General features: G+C 34.2%; 1 long non-coding RNA gene and 1 pseudogene across 1 annotated transcript; both read right to left on the bottom strand.

Moving 5' to 3' along the window:
- LOC109840408 lies at positions 1,008-3,783 on the bottom strand. The gene is made up of 4 exons (XR_002246916.1): positions 3,695-3,783; positions 3,039-3,269; positions 1,259-1,428; positions 1,008-1,187 (listed from the first exon to the last, which is right to left on the bottom strand). It is a non-coding gene; the product is annotated as an uncharacterized LOC109840408 (long non-coding RNA).
- LOC109840407 lies at positions 5,165-6,510 on the bottom strand (annotated as a pseudogene).

Raw genomic sequence — 22,895 nt, 5'->3', positions numbered from 1 at the left:
GACCACTATTTCTACGGATCGTAGATTCACTGTCAAATTATGACACATATTTTACCCAACGTAGAAATGGTGCCGGAAAGCGTGGTTTATCAACAATCCAAAAGTGTACAGCCTCTATACGCATGTTAGCATATGGAGTAGCAGCTGATGCTTGTGACGAATACGTAAAGATTGGAGAAACCACTGCGGTAGAGTGTGTCAGCAAGTTTTGTGAATGTATTGTAGCCATCTTTGAGAATGACTATTTGAGAAGGCCAAATGAGGCAGAACTCCAACGACTACTAAAAGTAGGCGAAGAACGCGGCTTCCCTGGAATGATTGGAAGTATTGATTGCATGCATTGGCAATGGAAAAATTGTCCTAAGGCTTGGCAAGGTCAATTTACCAGTGGACATAAAGGCACAGCAACAGTAATACTCGAAGCGGTTGCTTCTTATGACTTGTGGATATGGCATGCCTTTTTTGGATTGCCAGGTACATTGAATGATATAAATGTGCTTGAAAGGTCACCTGTCTTTGATGACATTGAGGCAGGTGAAGCTCCGCATGTGAACTTCACTGTGAATGGTCATCAATACAATTTGGCGTACTATCTTGCTGACGGAATCTATCCGAAATGGCCTGTCTTTGTCCAATCACTTCAATATCCTCAAGGCGAAAAGGCAAAATTGTTTGTAAAACAACAAGAATCTTGCAGGAAGTATCTTGTCAAAAATTATGAGAGCATGCATTATTTTACACAATATGATAGTGGAGGATGAACGAGATACGTATAGTCGAAACTGGGGAAACGTTGACTTTGAACCATCAAGCATTGCTAGCTCGAGCTCATCATCTGATTACCAAACACAAGTGTTGCCTCAATTTGAAGTTCATGTTCAAGGTAGGTCTGAATCAGATATTCATACTAGATTTGAACTCCGAGATCGAGCCAAACATCTTCAATTGAAGGAGGATCTTGTTGAGCACATTTGGCAAAAGTTTGGAGCAACCACAACTTACAGAAATGGTAGAATTCTGGTCTCTCTGACAGTCCTCCACCCCAGCACCGGATCATGTTAAAGTTCATATCTGCATGGAATTTTATGTCTGACATGTATCGTTTCTCCGAAAGCCGCAATAGTCCATCCGACAATATCCAGTTTCCCCCGCGAATGAAAACTCGTTCGCCGTTCACCTTGAATAGTCTGATGTATTTAAACATGTGTTCTAATTAGTATGAAAACAATAACCTAAGGAACTGTAAAAACCTTGATACCTTCCACCAGTCGCCTCATCGATTGTGTTCTCTATCTTGCGGAATCCAAATTGATGATTCCATGAATCGGATTCCCCAAATCCTTTTACATCAATAGAAATCTCGACATTATATAGAGACTGCTTACCCATACCATTCGGCCACCATAACACGGGTTTGTAAAAGAAGAGCTGTCAAATAGCTTATCTAGTGTCAGATCTGAACAATGTATAATTCGCTTCTCAAAGGAACCAAACAGAAAGGAAAAGGAGGAAAAGAGAGTAGCATATACACATAGAAATATACATGATATTTTGAGATATCATTGTAGATAAGCTGAATGGCACTTAAAATACCACAAATTTTCCCCGTTTTATCACCTATATACCATGAGTTGTTTTTTTACGGGGGAAAAACCATAAGTTGTTTAACATTAGCACGTTACTAACTTCAATCATGCAAATGTGAATATTTTCAACCGAATGTTTGTCTACACTACTTACATGCTAATTTTAGAGCTCTTTAACTATTAATATTTGTGAAATTTATTTTTAGATGTACCAATTTTTTTAACTTATCTTAATTCTACTTTAAAATAGAGTTGGGATATGTTTAATGATAGATTTAACAAATATTAACGGTTAGAAACATAGTTACACAATACATGGTACGTAGTAGGTCATGGTACGAATTCCGGTACACAATTCACCACTTAGAAAAATTGGATTCGATAAGGGGTAGCTTGATTCAGTATGCAAGTTGGTTAGTAGTACGTAGTAGATTTTTTTGGTGCGCTTAAAGTTTTCCAAAGTATATAGTAGACAAGTAGGAACTAGAAAGCTAATTATACATTTCAGTATAGTTTCTTGCAAATTACTTAAATACCTTTTTTTATGGAGTTTGTTGCTTTGTTCTGGTTTTTTTCCACATAATTTGTGTTGTGGTCATGGTTTCAATTCACGTTTTATTTTTTTATTAATATAAGTATTTAGTTACAGTAAATTCATTGGCTCATGTATTCTATTATATGCCTCCTTTCACTTAATTGCACATATTGCATTCTATCTAGCGTATGGGCACATAAAGGGTCTTTGCGCCATGCATACTTATAAATGGTATGCCAATTTTGGGGAACCAATTTGTGTATCGGAGGGAATCAGTTCACCAATGTACCAGGAATCGGTTCGCATGAACTGTACAATGATTCAAGGGGGGTCCACGAAATCAGGCAAATATGGTTAGAAAATTATAAAATAACATGTTAGTGTCATATAGGAACATTCAGGTGAAAATTTTCACGTTTTCATGATTAAGGATACCAATGTGTCAAATTTAAACAACTTATGGTATTTATTTGCCAAAAAAAAAAAAAAACTCATGGTACATAAGTGCCAAAACGGGAAAACTTTGTGATATTTAAGTGCCATTTAGCCTTGTAGAAAAGTAAAACACTGTACTAACTGAAGTATTATCTGTTTTATATTGCAGAAAAAACATCTGAATTCAAAATTTTCTAACATGTTCAGGTTCATGTTTTCTTCCAGCCTAACGAACATCCTCAGAGTCCATCTACCATCCACCAATATAAGCCAATCTCATATAAGGCTAAGTATATGATAGTCATCTATCAGCAGGCCATCCCCTGGCTTATTTATCACATCATAAAATGCCATCCAACTATGAAGATGTTAGCATTACCATACTTCCTTTATATTGATGACAACCTCTACTTAACAGCAATAATAATGTGATGAAATAACAATCAAAGCAACAAGTTGTACAAGATACTAAAAGCACTCACTGGAGGAACAGTGTACTGAATAACTTTTCCAGGAGGAACTGAAACGGCATAAGTCTGATGGTGTTCAATCAAGCAAATATTTCCTTCTACCTCTGTTGTCACCTGGAGGTTCAGTGAACACTCTGCAGCCCACGAACTTTCGTTTTCCAATTCAACAGTAGTATGCAAGTATGCCCTCTTAAAACCATCAAAAAATGATGAAACCAGGTGCGGATCAATAATCTTCACAGGCTGCATTGGAAAGGAGGTACCACTGGTGATAAGCACTACATATTCACCTAGTATTTACTTACTCATATTCACCTAGTATTAATTACTACATAAATAACTTCACATAGTATTAAGATGTTAGTTCAGCTATAAAAGAAATGCCATAAAGAAAATATCTTGTTGCCAATAAAAAGACATTTCAGGATAACATTAGACATGCATTATACAAGCATACAACTGGGTCTCCGGAATCATATTTTCATATAATAGAAAACTCAAGTAGTAGAGTTTCTGCATTTCGCAGGGTACTGCAGTTTACTGCAATATTCTGCAGCATATTAACATCGATCAATATGACTAATTGCTGTTTAGAGTTGATAATTTTCCTTCTTTTAAAGCTTGTTGTGTCATTTAGAAAACAGAGAAAGAGAAATGAATAAACTCACTCCAGTAATAGATATTGATACTTCATCCCAGATACCAGTGTTCCTGTCCCTGCAGCATTGAGAAAAATATCACCATTCAGCAGAATAGCCAAGAACCAACATAGACAAATGAAACTAAGAATCACTATGATGACACATGCGTATAGCAAAAGTGATGAGAACAAGAATTTGGAATCTCCCATATTAGTTTAGTTTTTCAAATTTGAATTTTAAATTTTGAATTGTTGTTTAATTTAGTAGTTATTCAGTTTTAGCAAGAGAGTGATTTGAGGGATCTAATTAATTGTGAGAGATTTTGTGAGATTTTGGAAAATCTGTAACTTCTCTATTTAAGGGTATAATGTAATCAGGTGAAGGGGATGATTTGAATAATTGAAATGAATTGTTAGCTTATTTGGTGTGAAACCATGGGTGTGAAACCCTAAGCTTAATTTGTTTCTTCTTCCAGCCGTCATTTTTTTTTTCTTCCCCACATAAACAAATCAACCACCCACCCAACTCGTTCTCCTCCTTCAACCTCTGACAACCACAGTCACCTCCCTCCATCTCTCCTCTACATGCAATAAACCACCGCCAAACCCCTGTTTCTCCTTCTCCTCCACGAGCACCACCCCCTCCCTTGCTCCCCTGTGTTTTCAAACAGCGCCGACATCCCCCTGCCCTGAAGAATCCCTCGAAGCTAAGGAAAAGATAAGCAAAAACCACCATTCGAACTTTCTGGCAAGCTTGCTGAGGAGACTAATCGTGTTCGAGGTGTCACACTCCTAGTTAATGGACCTGCAGGTGCTCGAAAATCTGATACAAGATGGCGGTTGTATGTTTTTAAGGCTGGAGCAGTGCTGAATGATCCCCTTTATGTGCATCGTCAGAGTTGTTATCTTTTTGGGCGAGAAAGGAAAGTTGCAGATATCCCTACAGATCATCCCTCTTGCAGCAAACAACATGCTGTTATTCAATACAGACTTGTGGAGAAGCACAGACCCGATTTGATTTCAGTTGGGTTAAGTCTGAAGGTTTCGTTTTCTCTTGACTCGGTATTTTCTGTTAATCTCAGTTATTTAGCTAAATGCATGAGTATATCATCTCTAAACTATTATCTTATATTTACTGCTTAGAGTATAATTGTGAGTCGAGAGGAACTGAACATGTGACTGATTAATTTTGATATTGAATATAGAACTTGCAAAATGATGATTAATATTGCGATTAAAATATTTGAGATTGGAACTGTTCATGAGTATTGTTGCAAATTCTTATTAAAATCCATCTGTCACATTAACTGCTTTAATTAATTTCCTACCGAATATCATGTGTTTTGGCGAAACGTTGCGTTGTTCGAATTAAATCGCTGATTCTGATAGACCCCCTGTTTCGTTTTACATCAGAATTTCAATTATCCCCTGCTGGAGTTGGTCTAAGATGGATTTGGTACCCGAAATATATATATAAGGTTATTCTTGTGATGGAAAATTCAATTATTTCAAATACACATTACACACCAAACTTGTCCATACAGTGCTGATCAAATTTAACAGGCACTTAAAAAGAAAAGGGCAAAATGAAAATAAAAGAATCAACTAAATTTACTGTGCAAGCTCTCAATAGCATTATCCATTTCAGGCAACAGAGCACTCTGGAGGAAATCCCTGAGGAAACCTTTTCAAGTCAGTGCAATAGTTATATATCGTGTAATTCCTCTGCACCCATCTCATCCTCTCTTGACCCGTAGCATCAAGTTCTTCATTCAACCACGCATTGTTCCTTGAAACCCTATCAGATCTTTTTACAGCACAACTAGAGGTAACAGAGGACCAAACACAAGCATTAATGGCATTGAAATTTTTGTACGATGAAGTGAATGGCGCAGTCAGTCTTAACTAGTCCTCCTCTTGTAGCCCAGTCCTCCGCATCCTAAAGGCTTGAGTAGAGCCTCATTGGTTGGTTCTTTGGAAACGGAATTCCTCTTGATTCCAAGTTCTTGTAGTCTCTTATGGGGATGCCGTCCACTGAAAAACTAAAACAATGACTAGCATTCATAAGTGATTGATTGATCTAGGTTTGAATTGATCTTGAAAGAGCCCTCAATCTGTAGGGACATCTTAGAATATAAAATTATAACTCTTATCGTAACTTTGAAGTTATTTTTTCCTCTGGACAATACTAGTCTAAAAGACTTTGATTACTGACTAGTTACTGGATAACTATCCTCTGCAGTTTCCATAAATTATCAAGGACTTACATTATGTGTCTTGGGTTCCATAGTATAGAGTAAGTATGAAAATCCTTAGTCGGATCAAACCACAGATGAAATTGTTGCTCCCTGTTCCCCTTCCCTTGAGTATACACATCTGTATGCAATGTGCACGGATCTCCACTAAGATTCCCAAGAAACTCAAAATCAATCTCGTCATGCGTCGTCCCTTGTGATGATAACTGCAACCGATAAACAAAAACATTAACAAAAATAGTCCCAAGACAAAAATTCATATCAACACGACAAGATTTAAATGAGATCGTACGTAATAAGCGGTAACAGTGCCAGCAGAATTCCCGGGTACCAATTTCATTTGCATGTCAATCTTGCCAAATAAGTATTCACGGTTAGATTGGAAACCAGAGCCAGAGATTTTATCAAGAGATAGAGTTAGTAGCTCTCCGTTGCCCAGCATTTTGGCTCGGCCCATCTCCCCAGGTTATATCAAACTCGTTGTTCAAATTGCTAGCAAAAGCAATGTTAACCATCAAAGAGAAAGTTAACAGAGAAAACATTATTGAACACATGATGATAATGTAACTCGTTTGTAGTAAGTAGAAGATGTGAGCGGGGTTTATGTAGTAGTAGTGTAGTGTGAACTGGAAACAGCTGTAGGCTTTTTAAAGTGGGAGAGGGTGTAGAGCTGTTTCCATTGTGGTTGACAGGTTTTTTTGCGCACGTGTCTGCAAGTGGTCGTATTGAATTTGGTGCGGTAAGGGAGCGGTCACTACGTACGGTCACTGCGGCAGAAAATTCAAAATTGCATTCTCTTGTTGCTTATTCACGTGATATGTGTCGTATATATATATTTTCTTTTTGTGTGTGACGTGTGAATAGTAATATTGTGGATCTCAGTTGTTGATTTCTTTGTGTTTGGTTGGCAAGTTGATGCTTTTGCTTCGAAGGTTGTGGCCTTTTTAGATGTGATTGCACAAGTTGCTCACTTGCTTGTTTCTTAGGGTGAGGCCTAATTAGAAGGTTAGGGTCTCCTGAGGGAAGTACAAACGCGTAGTATTTTCGTGAACTTTTCCAAAAGATGTTCCAAATTGTGGATTTAATTAATATTGATGGTTTCTAATAGTGCCGGGTGTAAAATAATGCCACAACTTTCACTAGTTTTGGATAAGTGTCATTTTTAGATATGTCACAATTCGTGAACATCAACGACGTGAAGAACAAATGTTTTGGATTTTCCTGATGTGTTCGGACCTTCCCGTTAACATCAAGGTAACTGGAAGGTAAGTCACAGTAACTTTTTTTGCTTTTAAAGGTGACCAACAAGTTGTTAGTCCAGTGGTAGGCAAGCTAAGCTGATCTCCAGGCACTTGTTCGTAAAAGTTCAATACTCGCAAGCGGCACTTATTGGGAGGGGAAGCCACCAGCCTCGAGCAGGATTAGTCACATCTTCAATGTGGGGTGAGGACACATGTGGTTAAAGACCAAACATTTTAAGGGGGTGTTTGACAACTACAAAAAGTGACTAGACTAGAGCCGATTTTCCTTTTAACTACATCAAAGTTAGTCCAAAAGAGAACTAGTTTAAAGGATAAAGTTTGAACTAAAAAAACTAGTTTAACTTTGGTCCAACTATTATCAGATTTAAAATTAGCTTTCGAGCTAATATTGTATCCATTAAAATTAGTTTTGTGAAGTTAGCAAACACACCTTAAGTTGTTTATACAAAACCGAGATAGATTTTCTTATGGTGAAAACTATATTTCATTGTCTTAACTTGAGACTTATGAGCTATGCGCACAAAAGTAATTCAGTTAGAAAAGTTAGGTTCGAGCTCAATTTAGAATTTTCTTGTTTGATAAAAAAAGATGGGGTAGCCACTACAGCCAATACACCAAAACTTCGAAACTGTTATGAGAATTAAGAGTTACAGTTTAATATTCTAAAATTTTCCCACATAAACTCAAGTAGTGGTATCATTTTTGAAAATCCATATCACATTTGTGGCCAAGGGGAATAGAAACTGGATTGCTCTAATGCCATTAATTTAAAGAACGATGCAGCTATATCAAAACATTGTAGTATTTATAGCAAATGTTGAGGATTATAGTTTAATACTCTAACAACACAGAGCTTCTTTCCTTCAAAAAAAACAACACAGAGCTTCAAATGGCTCCAACGTGGAAGGATCTATTGGGCAAGGACCTTGATAGTGAGACTTCTCAGTGGGGTGTTCTCTAGGTTGCTGACACGGGAAGGAGAGACACCACAATGACGACTTTGTCTCCGAACTGCTGGAATCCTACGGTGGGATAGCCTACAAGCACAAACAAACATGCCAAGGGATTCATCGAGAATAATGTAGGTATAAGCTAAACAAATATGATCAGTAATGCTAACTAGCTATTCTATTAATTGCAAATTGCTCTTAGACTACAAGGGATAAAAGCGTGAACTCGTTTGCGAGTCATTAACTTTGAAAAAAGTTTAAAAAGATGATCCTCATTTTTTTGCCCTTTTGTATTGTAGGAATAGTCTAAAAGAAGTAGTCAGCTCGACGTTTCTACTTAATTGTAGTTTTACATCTACTATAATTTTTTTAAAAAAAAGTAATTAAAAAAAACAATGATAAGAACCCAGGGACAGAAAGAGATGACTTTCTAGTATTTGAATTCTTCTGGTTAGTGACTAGCAAAAAAATATAAATAAAAATAAAAATTGACCCTTAATTTTGTTATATTACTATCTGTAAATATCACGCTGTTTGGTAAACTAAATAAGACGAGTCAGAACCAATAGGTCTTTGATAAGACACTTTCGTACTAAAAGAAAGAGTTTGATAATACTTTTTCACGGATCATTATTTTTCTTGTCTTGATATTTGAAAAAGAGTAGTGCTACCGGCACAATCCCAACCATAACTCCAACCACAAAATTCTCTCTCTACAGTGCAAATGGGGCCCGCATTTGATTTTAAAAAAAATCATGTGTGGGCCTCTTTGTACTGTAGAGAGAGAGTTTGTGATTGGAGTTGTGCCTCTAGCATTTTTGTTTGAAAAATATGTTTTCGAGAAAGTTATATTTTCTTGAGAATATATATATTGTTTTCAAAAAATATTAGAATATAATATTACGGGAAATAATTGTTTCTAAAAAATAATATTATTTCCTTTTTTAATAATATAATTCTTCCCAAATGTTTTTTGAAAAATATTTTTTTTACCATATTATTTTTTATACAAAAATATCATTGTTTCCAAATATTGAAAAATACTGTATATTTTTTTTTGAAAAAAAATATTATAGAAAATATTGTTCTTCATATATAATATTTTTTATAAATATTTGTTTCAAAAAATACAAAATTTTTCAAGAAAATATAACATTTCTTTAAAAAAAGTACTTTATATATACCGAGATTAGTGAATTAATCATATGTGGAAAACATTAAATAACTCATGCACTTCATTCATGAGTTGTCTCAATTATCACGACTATTTTAAAGTAATTGAGAACCTAATTAATGATTATTAACAAGAGCCCTAAGGGCACTTGTCAACAAAACCCAATTAGCTAAAATTAAACCAAAATTATTCATATCAAAGTCGGTCAAACCCTTGGTAAATTATATGTAAAATGTATGTAATCAAAAAGCTATTCTCCAATGAAAAATTCCTCAATGACCCAAAATATGGGACCAATAGGGGGACAAGTGAGGTGTCCCCCTCCTATTGGATAATGAGTTGGCCATCATTAATGATGACCAACTCATTATCTAATAGGAGGGGAACACATCACTTGTCCCCCCTATTGGTCTCATATTTTGAGTGAGGTGTCCTCCTCCTATTGGATAATGAGTTGGCCATCATTAATGATGACCAACTTATTATCTAATAGGAGGGGAACACATCACTTGTCCCCCCTATTAGTCCCATATTTTGGGTCCCTGTAGCAAGGCTCTTCTCCAAATTACCGAGAGTTGAAAAGACTCCATCCAGATAAAGGGGTGGCACAAAAAAGTGTAATTTCGTTAATTGTGTGTGTACTTTCCGAAGTTGAGTAGATAAATCATACTCTCTTTAAAAGCACGAGTTTGGGAAAATCTTTTGGTAGACAAAAATACCCTTGAAATTCAAATACAAATCCATTAAGTAAGAGTAAGTTGATAAATTGATAAATTCTTATTGGATATACATAGTATGAAGATAAGAATATAATTTAAATTGAAATATAAACCTGAATGAAATTATTAAATGTCAAATTTATAAATGTATACAAGGTGAATGTCGTATATGTAAAAACCAAACAAATTAGTGAGACAAATAATGTTCGCCCCAGAAGTCGAACCCCGAAATAGCACAGACCTACAAATGCACATAATGTGGACGAGGTATTTGCAAAATCCACCAAACAAATTAAACAGACAAAATCGTTCTAAAAATTATAAAAAAGGAAAATCAAAACAAGCGGCTGTGATATGAGGACCCAACGTGACGATCTCTCACCAACTAAAATTCAAGTAGCTCACGGTACTATATAATTAGTTTCAATGTTTAATTATACTATTATTATTTAAATAGAACTACATTTACAATTGTTATCATCTCACATGCAACATCACATACCAATGTTTATAAGCCAAGAAACTACAACAATTTCTGTAGCACTTTCATCCACTTTTACATGAATATGCATTTGTTATTTTCTTCTTATTAGGTTAGATTAGATTATTTTAAAGTAATTAATTATATTATATATTTGTTCTTTTTCATATCAAGAAATATCAACCATTTTCACAGCACTTTCATCTATATTTTCTTCTTATTAGATTAGATTATATTATTTTAAAGCAATTAATTATATTGTATGATTGATCTTTTTTCAGATCATAAATTGTAATAATTTTTATAGCATTTTCATCTCCTTCAACAGGTATGTGCTTTTGCTATTTTCTTCTTATTAGATTAGATTGGATTGTTTAAAAATTATGAATTATGAAATTACAATAATTTTAACATTATTTTCATCTATTTTCTTCTTATTAGACTAGATTAGATTATTTTAAAGCAATTACTTATATTGTATGTTTGATCTCTTTTTCAGATCATAAAGTTTAATTATACTATTAATATTTAAATAGATACTATTTGTATAAAAATCAAAGAGAATCTCACACATATCTTAGATCTCAATGGCAATTATAATATTTACACATGGGTGTTGGTTAAAATAAATTTCATATATGGGCTTAGATAATTTAATTTTTTAACACCTAAACTATTCCACAAAACCAAAAGAGAGTAGCAATGCTATAGCTATATATATCCACAGGACCACAGATATCTTAAAAATAAACGAAGAAAACCACACAAATAAAAATAATATTAATTACTCACACGCACCCACTATTTTCAAAACCACCCTTCTGTAACTCCATCTATTATATATCCACATACTAAATTAAACTGCTGGAGTTTTCCCTCACCAACTACACCATTGATTAACTCTCCTTTTTCCTTTGTACTTAACTTGTGTATCATTCATTGCAGTGGGTCCTCTACCTGCTTTGAACGTCCAACAAAAAATAATAATGCACTAAGCATTGTAGTTAATTAATGATGAGATCCTATCATTATAAACAAACTAAGTAAAGATTAATAATTTCTTAAGAATGTATTATGTTTCCCTAATTTTCACTGCAAACTTGTTAGTTGTTTATTCCTAACCCCAAGAAATTTTTAAAATTAATCATCTATTTTATAAATTTTTTAAAAATGTTTAAATAAAACTTATAGTAAATGTAATAATCTATGTTTATAGATTTTAACTCAAAATGAATTTGACTTATTTTATAGTAAAAAATAAAAAAATAATTTTAATATTTAACCACGTGCAATGCACATCCACAAGAACTAGTCATATTATAAATAGTAGATAATTTTAGGCCGGTGTCATAAGTGGGAGAATAAACTGCTTGATTTTCGTAAGCCCAACCTCTCTCCACCTGTGATCGCGATTGGATTCCCAAGCCCAATTGAATATAGGGAATAATGGGTCCACAACCCAGACAATTTAGGGCTAACTATCAGGGATTTTGGGCCCAGTCACACATATTTAATGTTATTTACAATGAAATTTTGGTAACAGTTGACTACAGCACCTATGGGTATATATGTATTGTTGCTGGCGTTGGCAAACTAAAATTAGTGGGTACTTTCAGAAAGAAAGAAAAAAAAGCTGGACAGTGGTAGCTGACGCGCTAATTTGGATAAAGGCTTAATATATATATGTGTGTGTGTTTGGTCAAAAACTTCTATAAGATTGGACTAGGCTTTTTAGTTAAAAAAATATCATTATCTAGGTTATCTTTAAACCATCCTCACATTAGTTCAATTCATAACTCATTTACTACCTTAATCGAATTAATGTCAAGTTGCTAAACATGCCTAGCGTGTTTTGGAGAACCCAGAGTGTGTGAGAGAACTTATATATAAATAGATCTTAGTTGTTGACATAATTAATAAAAAAATGAATATGATAAGGTTATTTTTTCCATAATAAATTGTTTCTTAATAGGGCTTTTTACTCCAATGTGAGAGAACTTATATATAAATAGATCTTCTTGCCGCCATGTGTAGCATTGACATCATACTGCCACGGCCGCCCTAACAATACATGGCATGCATCCATATCCACAATATCACAAGTAATAGAGTCATGATGTGTCTTCCCTAGTGATAGTGGCACGCGACATAATTCGGTCACCTTAACAGAAGGACCCTTTTTGATCCATCCTACGGTATATGGTGTGGGCTTTGTTTCCATCGGTAGCTTCAAGTGATCCACCAAAGCCTTTGATACAATATTCTCACAGCATTCGTTGTCAATGATGAGGGTGCACACCTTATTGTTGACTGAAGACCTAGAGAAGAAGATTTGATGCCGTTGTGATGAATCTGGTACTTTCTGAGCGCATAGGAGTCATTGAATAACACATGACACATTGTCGCCTTCAACTTCGGCAACCTCTTCGTCATACTCTTCAGATGCTGATTGTCCATCCACAACTTCTTCATAATCCGCAAGATTGATCTTCCGCCGTTGCGGGCACTCGTTGGACTTGTGTCCCGGTTGGAGACATCGGAAACACTTCCTAACGGTCGGCTTTGCATACTGATTGGATTGAGTAGTTGGTGGTGGTGGTTGATTGGTTGACATCTCGGTCGACCGTGGAGGAATAGGTTGATCAGTCGTCCTTTGTTCTGCTAACTCACCTCTTGTTTTCTCAACTGAATTTCCCCGATCTGGTTGCTTGAAGGGTAGTGTCCTGGAGGTCAACCTCTCTGCCTTTAGGGCTATATTGTGGGCCTCATCAACAAAATACACATTGTGGATAGTCACCTTCTCTTGAATCGAATACTTCAAGCCACCGATAAACTTGGCTGCGAGTTGTTCCTCGCTAGTCACCTTCTCTTGAATCGAATACTTCAAGCCACCGATAAACTTGGCTGCGAGTTGTTCCTCGCTCGTAGACAAATCACAACGTGAGGTAAGGCAGAAGAATTCTTCGATATATGCACTTACTAATCTGACCCCTTGTTGGCACTGCTCAAATTGGTTGTAGAGAATTTATTGATAGTCGGGTGGTAGGAACCTTGCTTGTAGTAGTTTCTTCATAAGACGCCAAATCCCGCACCGGTTGTTTGCCTTGCCGTCTTCTAGCATTCTGAGTTTGATCCCACCATGCCGTGGCTCCTCCTTTGAGACGATATGCCACAAATTTCACATGGTTTGCTTCGGGCATATTAGCCATCTCAAAGAACTTCTCCACTTCATAGAGTCAATCCAAGAAAGCCTCTATGTCAAGATTTTCCCCAAAGGAAGGGAGCTCTACTTTCATGCGGTACTCTTGGTTATGATGATGTCTTCCTTCTCGATGGTAGTTGCGATGAGGGTTGAAACCTCTACCCCGACCTCTGCCATAAGGTCGCCCTCCTTCTTCTTCACTCGAGACATTGTCGTACCATGGCCCATCAAATTCGATACCATAGTCTATTCCTTCTTCACCGGAATCATCATGGGAGAGGGGTTGGTTGGGATGTCATCGATGATGTAGAGGGGGTTGATATGGAGGAGGTTGATATGGAAGGGGTTGATATGGAGGTGGTTGGTTTGTATGTGGTTGATATGGAGGGGGATGAACTGGAGGGGGTTGAGGATTGTACGGGGTGGATGTCATGGTGGCCCAACTCCGGGTCCGCTTAGGTGAAGATCGTTGGCGAAATTATTCCCGTTGTTGAGGTGAAGGGTGAGCCCTTTAATGCCTCATTGAAGGTTCTGAAGAGACGCCTCCAACGTGCCAAATCTTCAGTCTATAGAATCCATCCCCGCAGAAAGATCCTGTAGAGAAAGTTCCTTCTTGCCGTCACTTGCCATTGTCGAGGATGTTGAAGCTGAAGCTCTGATACTACTTGACGCAGACGTAGAAACGGGAAGGCCTATCGGATATCGTTCTGATACCGACAAGTCCTGACAATTGCAGGTAGGTAACAAGCTTGAATCCATAAGCCCTAATTCTCCCAAATTTGGGGAAGAAAACAATGGAGAGATTACTCTTACTTCAATAATAGAAATCAATTATTCTGATTTACAAAAAGGAACCAAATTATAGCCAACTAAACCTTTCCTAATCAAAAAGATAATCTAATCCCAAAAGAAAAAAAATAACCCAAAAAAACAAATCCTATTCTAACCCTGACTATGGATTAGTCGACTAACTTATCAAGTAATCGACTAATCCAAGTTCCTGCAAAATCTTGACTTTCTGTCAACACAGATTAGTCAACTAACTCATCAAGTAGTCGACTAATCCAAGTTCCTATAAAATCCTGGCTTTCTGTCAACACAAATTAGTCGACTAACTCATCAAGTAGTCGACTAATCTGTTGCTTGATCTCCTGTATTATGTTTTCTAGGTCAACTCCTCCAACAAGTCCAAGTAGAAAGGCGACTTTGACGCGGACTCCATCAAACAACAAGTCCAAGTTCAAGTCGAAATGCACCTTTGAGTCAGACTACAATAAAAAATATCCCCAGGGGACCTGAAATCACTCATCGCAACTCAGTATGAGCCCGAGTTCGAGTCTGGATCCAAGTTTGAGTTCAGGTCTGAATCTGACAGAGTCTAAGCCTGGGTCCGACGGAGTCCTAGTCCGGGTCCAACCTTATGAGGAATTATTAGATAAAAAGAGTTGAGGACAAGCCTCAAACCTGCGAACTTTGACTTGTTAAAAAAACTTTTGACCGCTGGGCTATATTGTGTTTTTGTAATCAAAATACATAATATAATAAATATGTAGTTTGAAACTTAGTCGAGGTTTTGGGGAAAAAAAACTTTTACAAAAACTCTAGCAAACCATTTAGCATTTTTTGTGTTTGGAACTATAGATGGTTGATTTGCTTTATTCCTTGTATAGATTTAACATTGAGGAGAAATTAACTCTCCTTAACATCACATTAACCCATTCCCAAATGACACCTTAAGATTTAAAGTTACAAATTGATTTATGGAAATACCTATAAAGATAGAATTGAGAGGAGATAGCCATTATAAAAATGGGTTAGGGGAAGCAATATGCGGAAGAAAGAAGAATAAAATGAGTTTGGATTCAAATAGGTCTTGTGCATAAGTGAAGGTTAAGGTTTGGCGGAAGAAAGAAGAATAAAATGAGTTTGGATTCAAATAGGTCTTGTGCATAAGTGAAGGTTAAGGTTTGGATTAACTTAAACGAAAGGGTATAACTGAAATTCAAATAGGTCTTGTGCATAAGTGAAGGTTAAGGTTTGGATTAACTTAAACGAAAGGGTATAACTGAAACCATAGCGAGAAGCAATTTCCCCTAACTAACTGCAGGAGTTAATAATTTGAGATAATTGATTGGAATTAAGGGACTAAACTATAATTTCAATGATTTGAAGCACTAATTCCAAAACATCACTAAAGGATTAAAGGGATCAATATCGAGAAAACCCAAATAAAATCCTAAAAGTCCTTGTGATTGGCTTGAGACTAGCTTTACGTTGTTTTCGGGCTAGATCAGGCAGGCCCATAAATCATGGTGGGTTGTTGTTTAATTTCATTTCAAAGGGGAAAAAGGGCTAAATATCATAAAACCCCCCAACTTTGGATGATCATCAGAAAGCACCCCCCCAACCCCCCACACACACATTCAAAATATTAGAAAACCCCCTTGAGTTTAGGGTTACCAGGAAACCCCCTTTAAGTTTGATATTATATCAGGGGGTTTCCTGATAAATGTGAAAGTTAAAGGTCATTTTTTGAAAAAAAAATCAGAAAGCTAAAGGGAATTTTTTATGATAATCCCTATATTAAGGGTGTTTTATGATATTTTGGAAGTTAAGGGGATTTTTTTATAATTGTCCAAAGTTTTTTTTTTTAAGGGGGGGGGGGGGTTATGGTATTACCAAAAAAACCAAATATGTAACCAACCCGACTTTTATACGATCTGACCTAATTTTTAAACAGGTTAGTGGGTTACCCTTTTCTAAGGGCTTGTTTGGATTTGTCTCTAGTGAAGGAAAGTTAGTGAATATAGGATAAGATAAGGGAAGTTAAGGTAACAGTATTATGTAAAACTTATTAGGGAATTTAGTAAGGGAAACCAATGGGAAATTATTTTACACTATTTGGAAAAGTTTAATAAAATGAATGGAATGTACGTGAATATATATAAATTTACATAAAAAACTTGACATGTTATTTCATCCCTTTGGATATTATCTTGATAGAATGGTAAAATTATCTCTGTGAAATATTCTTTTTTAGTAGGCGTTCACGTTCCCTCCATTACACACCAATTTGGAGGTGGTGGGCACAAAATCTGAATATTTTTTTCTTGAAAAATTGCACAAAGATCAAAGCTTATGGGTATGTAAGTCTCTGCAATTTTTCTGAACCAATAACCTATTTATAGCCCTTGAAAAGACAATTTTTTGAACTTTAAAAACGTTTAAAAACGGCTATAAACAGTCATAAATTCAAACTTTGAATTCTGAAAAAAATTGTATCTGTAGTCAACTACAATACATATTAGTCGATTACACTGAGTTCAAACAGACTCTGTGTATTCAGAAAATTTCTCAGTAGTCGACTACAATGCTCATTAGTTGACTACACTGTATTTTGACAGAAACTGATAAAATGAAATTTACGTTCAGTAGTCGACTATAATGTTGATTAGTCGACTATACTGTAAAATGACAGAAACTTATGTTTCTGTCAAACACCTGAGTAGTCGACTATAATCTATTGTAGTCGACTATACTGTAAATTGACAGAAACATGTATTTGAGTTTTATACATGAGTAGTCGACTACTATTCTAATTAATCGACTACTAAGAGTAAAAATCTGCTATATGGAGTTTTTATAATCAAGTTTTAACTATAATTCTAATGGTTAACATAGGGGATTTCTATAGTTAACCAACACACTAAGCCTGTGTTAGTGTGTTCTAATATTGTGTGTGTTTGTGTGTGTGATCAAGGCTTGTACAATAATTCTAAGTAAAGAAAATATAAATTACATTATCTCATCTGTTCTTCATTTTCTTCACTTCATAATGCCTTGAAATCAACTTGCACTTGTTCATATTCTGATATTGAAATCTGCATATAAAAGTTAGTGCACACACTGTATAAATTGTTATCATCAAAACACTATCATGGAGATATGATATTCAACATTCTCCCCCTTTTTGATGATAACAAATAATTTATGCATCAGATTAAAACTTAAAATAATCATACTTACTCCCCCTGCATATATGCAAATTTGAGTCTATAACAGTACATACATAACTAAACTATAACAGTACATAACAAAACATAACTATTTCTCCCCCCTTTGTTATCAACAAAAAGAGGAAGCTAAACATGACATTATTTCTTCAACATGAGCTAAAACTTCAAACAAATCATCAATGTTATGAACATAGTCCATAACTTCACCCATCCAAATAGGTAGGCAAAGACTTGCCATAAAGATCAAAAGTTCCATAATGTTCATCACCATGATCTGTTTAAAATATGTAGCACATGCATTACTAACCAAACATTATCATAGATAATAAAAACACATAATTAACATAAGTGACATAGTAGCAACATAAGAAACATATTACATAAGTCCTAACAACACACAATCACATAGTTTTTGAAACTTAAACAGAATAACATAATTGTTTTGACACTTAATATAAAAACATCTTAAAGTGCTGGAGGAGGTTGTTGTCCTTGAAAATAGGTATTAAGCTTTGTGTCCAAGTCTTCAAACTTCTTGATTAGCTCTTCTTGATTACTAATGATGTATGAATTCTGTGCATATAGAGCTCTTTGACCAGTTTCAAGTTCAAGGATACGTGCACTCAAAGTGTTGTATTGCACGTCTGAAAAGTATGAGGGTTCTGTAGGAAATGGTGGTGGTTGACTTGAAGAGGCTCCTGCTTGAGTTGAAGATTGTGGATTTTCTTGTGGAATTTCTTCTTGATGTGGTTCAGGTTCATTTTGAGGATTTTGTTCTTGAATTTCAAAGTTTGTCAATTTCATCCTAGTTAGGGCATTTGAATCAAAAAATTCAATTGAACGGACAACAGAATTTTCAGATTGGAGATCGACATGGAATTTGTCAAAGAAACAAGTTAGGAATGCACCATAAGGAAGAAATCCTCTTGGAATAGTCAGAAGATTGTCAAAGTAAACTTCAGCCCAATTAACTTGAATATTTCCCATTATAGCATATAGAGCTTTTGCTAAATCTAGGGAAATAAAATGAAAACTTAAAATTCCAGGGTATAAAATCATCAAATTTCACAAATCGTCCTGGAAGAACTTCAAAAGATGATATTTTGTTAAATTCTTCTAATAAATCAGGACTTTTTAAATAGATGATGATTTCATCATTGATAGAGGTATGGGTTTGCTTAGCTTTCTTAGATCTAGACATGATGAACTAGATAAAAAACAAGAAAATAAAAGATCAAGTTTAGAATTATACCCCAAACTGTAGAAACCCTAGATTAGCCGACTATAGCCTGGAGTAGTCGACTACAGAGCTTGAATAATTGACAGATTTGAAGAAATTGAAGAGAATTTGAAGGAAATTGATGAAATTTTGAGAGAGATAAAAATGCCCTAACCTGGAATCGGTGAAACTGAAGTGGGGAAGATGGGGTTTCGGTTTTGGGTGTAGTTATAGGGTAGTTTTTGTTTTTAACTTTATCTTTTAAGAATAAAAATAATGTATGGTTGAGATTTGATAGTAAATTGAGTGTAGGGTTAAGATTTGATCTTAAATGTATGGTTAGGATTGATGGAGTTGAAAAAGAATGGTTGAGATGAATTTTACTTAAGTGAAACGGGTATGGGTATTGGGTTTTTGGTTTGAATCTAAGAAAAAATCCACTAGGATTAAAAACTGTAAAACTGAAAGTTCAGAATCATTAGTCGACTAATATTGAGAGTAGTCGACTACACTGTGAACGACAGAAAGATGAGTTTCAGTTTTTAACTCAGAGTAGTCGACTAATCTGTATTGTAGTCGACTACACTGTAAACAACATAAAGTTGATTTTAAGATTTTAACATTGAGTAGTCGACTATAAAGGTAAGTAGTCGACTATAATGTGATTTTTCAGAAAAAATTATTTGTAAGACTTGTGCATGTAGTCGACTATAAGTCACATTAGTCGACTATTTAGGGTATAAATTTATATATGTTTATTTTAAAAATTAATTTAAATCTTCAATTGAACATATACCTAAATCCCTTCTTAATTTAACATAAATTTCTTCTTTTAGGGGTTTTGTTAATATATCTGCTATTTGTTTATCTGTAGGTATGAATTCTAATGAAATTTCACCTTTAATCACATGATTACGTAAAAAATGATGTCTAATATCAATGTGTTTTGTACGTGAGTGTTGAATAGGATTTTTAGATAAATTAATTGCACTAGAATTATCACACATAATAGATGATATGGGACAATTTATGCCATAATCAGTTAAAGTTTGTTTCATCCATAATATTTGTGCACATGCAAGACTTGCAGCAATATATTCAGCTTCAGTTGTTGATAATGATACTGAATTTTGTTTCTTACTAAACCAAGATACAAGTGAATGTCCTAAGAAATGACATGTTCCACTTGTACTTTTTCTATCAGATTTACATCCGGCAAAATCAGCATCACTATATGATATTAAATCAAAAGAACTATGTTTTGGATAAAATAAACCATAATTTGTAGTATCTTTAATATATCTAAATATTCTTTTTACTGCTTTAAGATGTGAAACTTTAGGATTTGATTGAAATCTTGCACATAAACATACACTAAACATAATATCAGGTCTACTAGCAGTAATGTAAAGAAGTGATCCAATCATACCTCGATAGAGCTTTTGATCAACATTCTTACCATTTTCATCTTTGTCAAGAGATGTAGTAGTGCTCATAGGTGTTTACTTGATGAATTTTCCAATCCGAATCGTTTGAGTAAATCTTTTGCATACTTGCTTTGATTGATGAATATTCCTTCTTTCAATTGTTTAATTTGAAGTCCGAGGAAGAAATTTAGTTCACCCATGTGACTCATTTCAAATTCATCCTGCATATTCTTAGCAAATTCTTGACAAAGATTATTGTTAGTAGAACCAAAAATAATATCATCTACATATATTTGAATTAGTAAAATATCTTTATTTATTTTCTTAATAAACAATGTTGAATCAACTTTTCCAATATCAAAACCTGAAGTTAAAAGAAATTTCTTTAATCTATCATACCATGCACGAGGTGCTTGTTTAAGACCATATAATGCTTTCTTAAGTTTAAAAACATGATTTGGAAAACTTTCATGTTCAAAACCTGGAGGTTGTTCTACAAAAACTTCTTCATTTATAAAACCATTTAAAAAAGCACTTTTAACATCCATTTGAAATAATTTAAAATTCATAAAACATGCAAATGCAAGTAAAATCCTAATTGATTCTAATCGTGCAACTGGTGCATAAGTTTCATCATAATCAATTCCTTCTTCTTGATTATAACCTTGAGCAACTAATCTAGCTTTGTTTCTAACAACTTGACCAAATTCATCTAATTTGTTTCTAAAAATCCATTTTGTTCCAATAATGGATTTATTTTGAGGTCTAGGTATAAGATCCCAAACATTATTTCTAGTAAATTGATTAAGTTCATCTTGCATAGCTATTATCCATGAATCATCAAGAAGTGCTTCTTTTATATTTTTAGGTTCAATAGTTGAAATAAAAGCATTATGAGCAATCAAATTAAAATGTGATCTAGTAGTTACTTTGTCAGATATATTTCCTATAACTAAATCATGTGGATGATTTTTAACTTCTACAAAATCTTTAGGTAAATCATTTTGTAGATTATCATCTTTTGTAATATCTATCATAGGAGTATCTTGTATGGTATCAATTACATCATCATCATTATTTAGTATAATAGGTATTTTTGAAAAACTTTCATTAAAAGAAACATGTAAAGATTCTTCAATAACTTGTGTTCTTTTGTTATAAATTCTATATGCTTTACTGTGATTAGAATATCCAACAAAAATTCCTTCATCGGATTTTGAATCAAATTTATCTAAGTTATCCTTTGTATTTAAGATAAAACATTTACAACCAAAAACTTTAAAGTAAGATACTTTAGGAATTTTGTTATAAAATAATTCATAAGAGGTTTTCTTTAAAATAGGTCGTAATAAAACTCTATTTAATACATAACAAGCTGTTGATACAGCTTCTGCCCAAAAATATTTAGGTAAATTACTATCACATAACATGGTTCTAGCACATTCTTGTAAGGTTCTATTTTTCCTTTCTACAACTCCATTTTGTGGAGCAGCTCGAGGAAAAGAGAATGTGTGTGATATACCATGTTGATCACAATAATTTGCAAATAATTCATTTTCAAATTCACCTCCATGATCACTACGTATAGAGATAATAGAAGTAGATTTTTGATTTTGAATTCTTTTGCAAAATATAGAAAACTCATTAAAAGCATCATTTTTATGTTTAAGAAAAATTACCCATGTGAATCTAGAAAAATCATCAACAAGAACAAATGCATATCTACTTCCATTTAAAGATGCTACTCTAGATGGACCAAAAAGATCTATATGAATTAATTCTAATGGTCTATTTGTAGATATTACATTTTTAGATTTGAAAGAAGATTTGTGCATTTTTCCTTGTTGACATGCATCACAAAAATTATTCTTAAAGGACATTTTAGGCAAACCATTTACAGAATCATTTTTAGAAATCTTAGACATATGTTTAAAGTTAACATGTCCAAAACGTTTATGCCATAAAATAGAATCATTAGATGATGCAATAAGACAATGTTCATTTGAAATATTATTCATAGATAACACATATATGTTATTTTTTCTATAACCTTTAAAAATAATAGTTATTAAATCAATATCATAAATTAAGCATGATTCTTTTTTAAAAACAATTTTAAAACCTTTATCACAAAGTTGACTAATACTTAGTAAATTATGTTTAAGACCATCAACTAATAGAACATTATCAATGATAGGTTTGTTTGGATTACCTACGGAACCAATACCGATGACTTTTCCTTTGTTGTTATCTCCAAAAGTAACAGTACCTCTATCCTTGTTTTGAAAAGATGACAACAATTGTATGTTTCCAGTCATATGTTTGGAGCAACCACTATCCAAAATCTACCTATCTTTCTTGGGTACCTGAAATAATAAACATTTATATTTTGGTACCCATACTATGTTGGGTCCTTTAAATTAGCCTTTAGGAAACCAAACCCATGAAGAGTTTAATTTGCCTAAATAGTTAGGTGATAAACAAATATTTTTAATAAAATCAGAAGTATAAAAATTCTTATGTA

Source organism: Asparagus officinalis, chromosome 5 (genome assembly GCF_001876935.1).
Source record: "Asparagus officinalis chromosome 5, Aspof.V1, whole genome shotgun sequence".
NCBI classification, from domain to species: domain Eukaryota; kingdom Viridiplantae; phylum Streptophyta; class Magnoliopsida; order Asparagales; family Asparagaceae; genus Asparagus; species Asparagus officinalis.
Note: the sequence above shows the minus strand (reverse complement) of the source record. Positions and strands in the feature narration are given on the sequence as shown.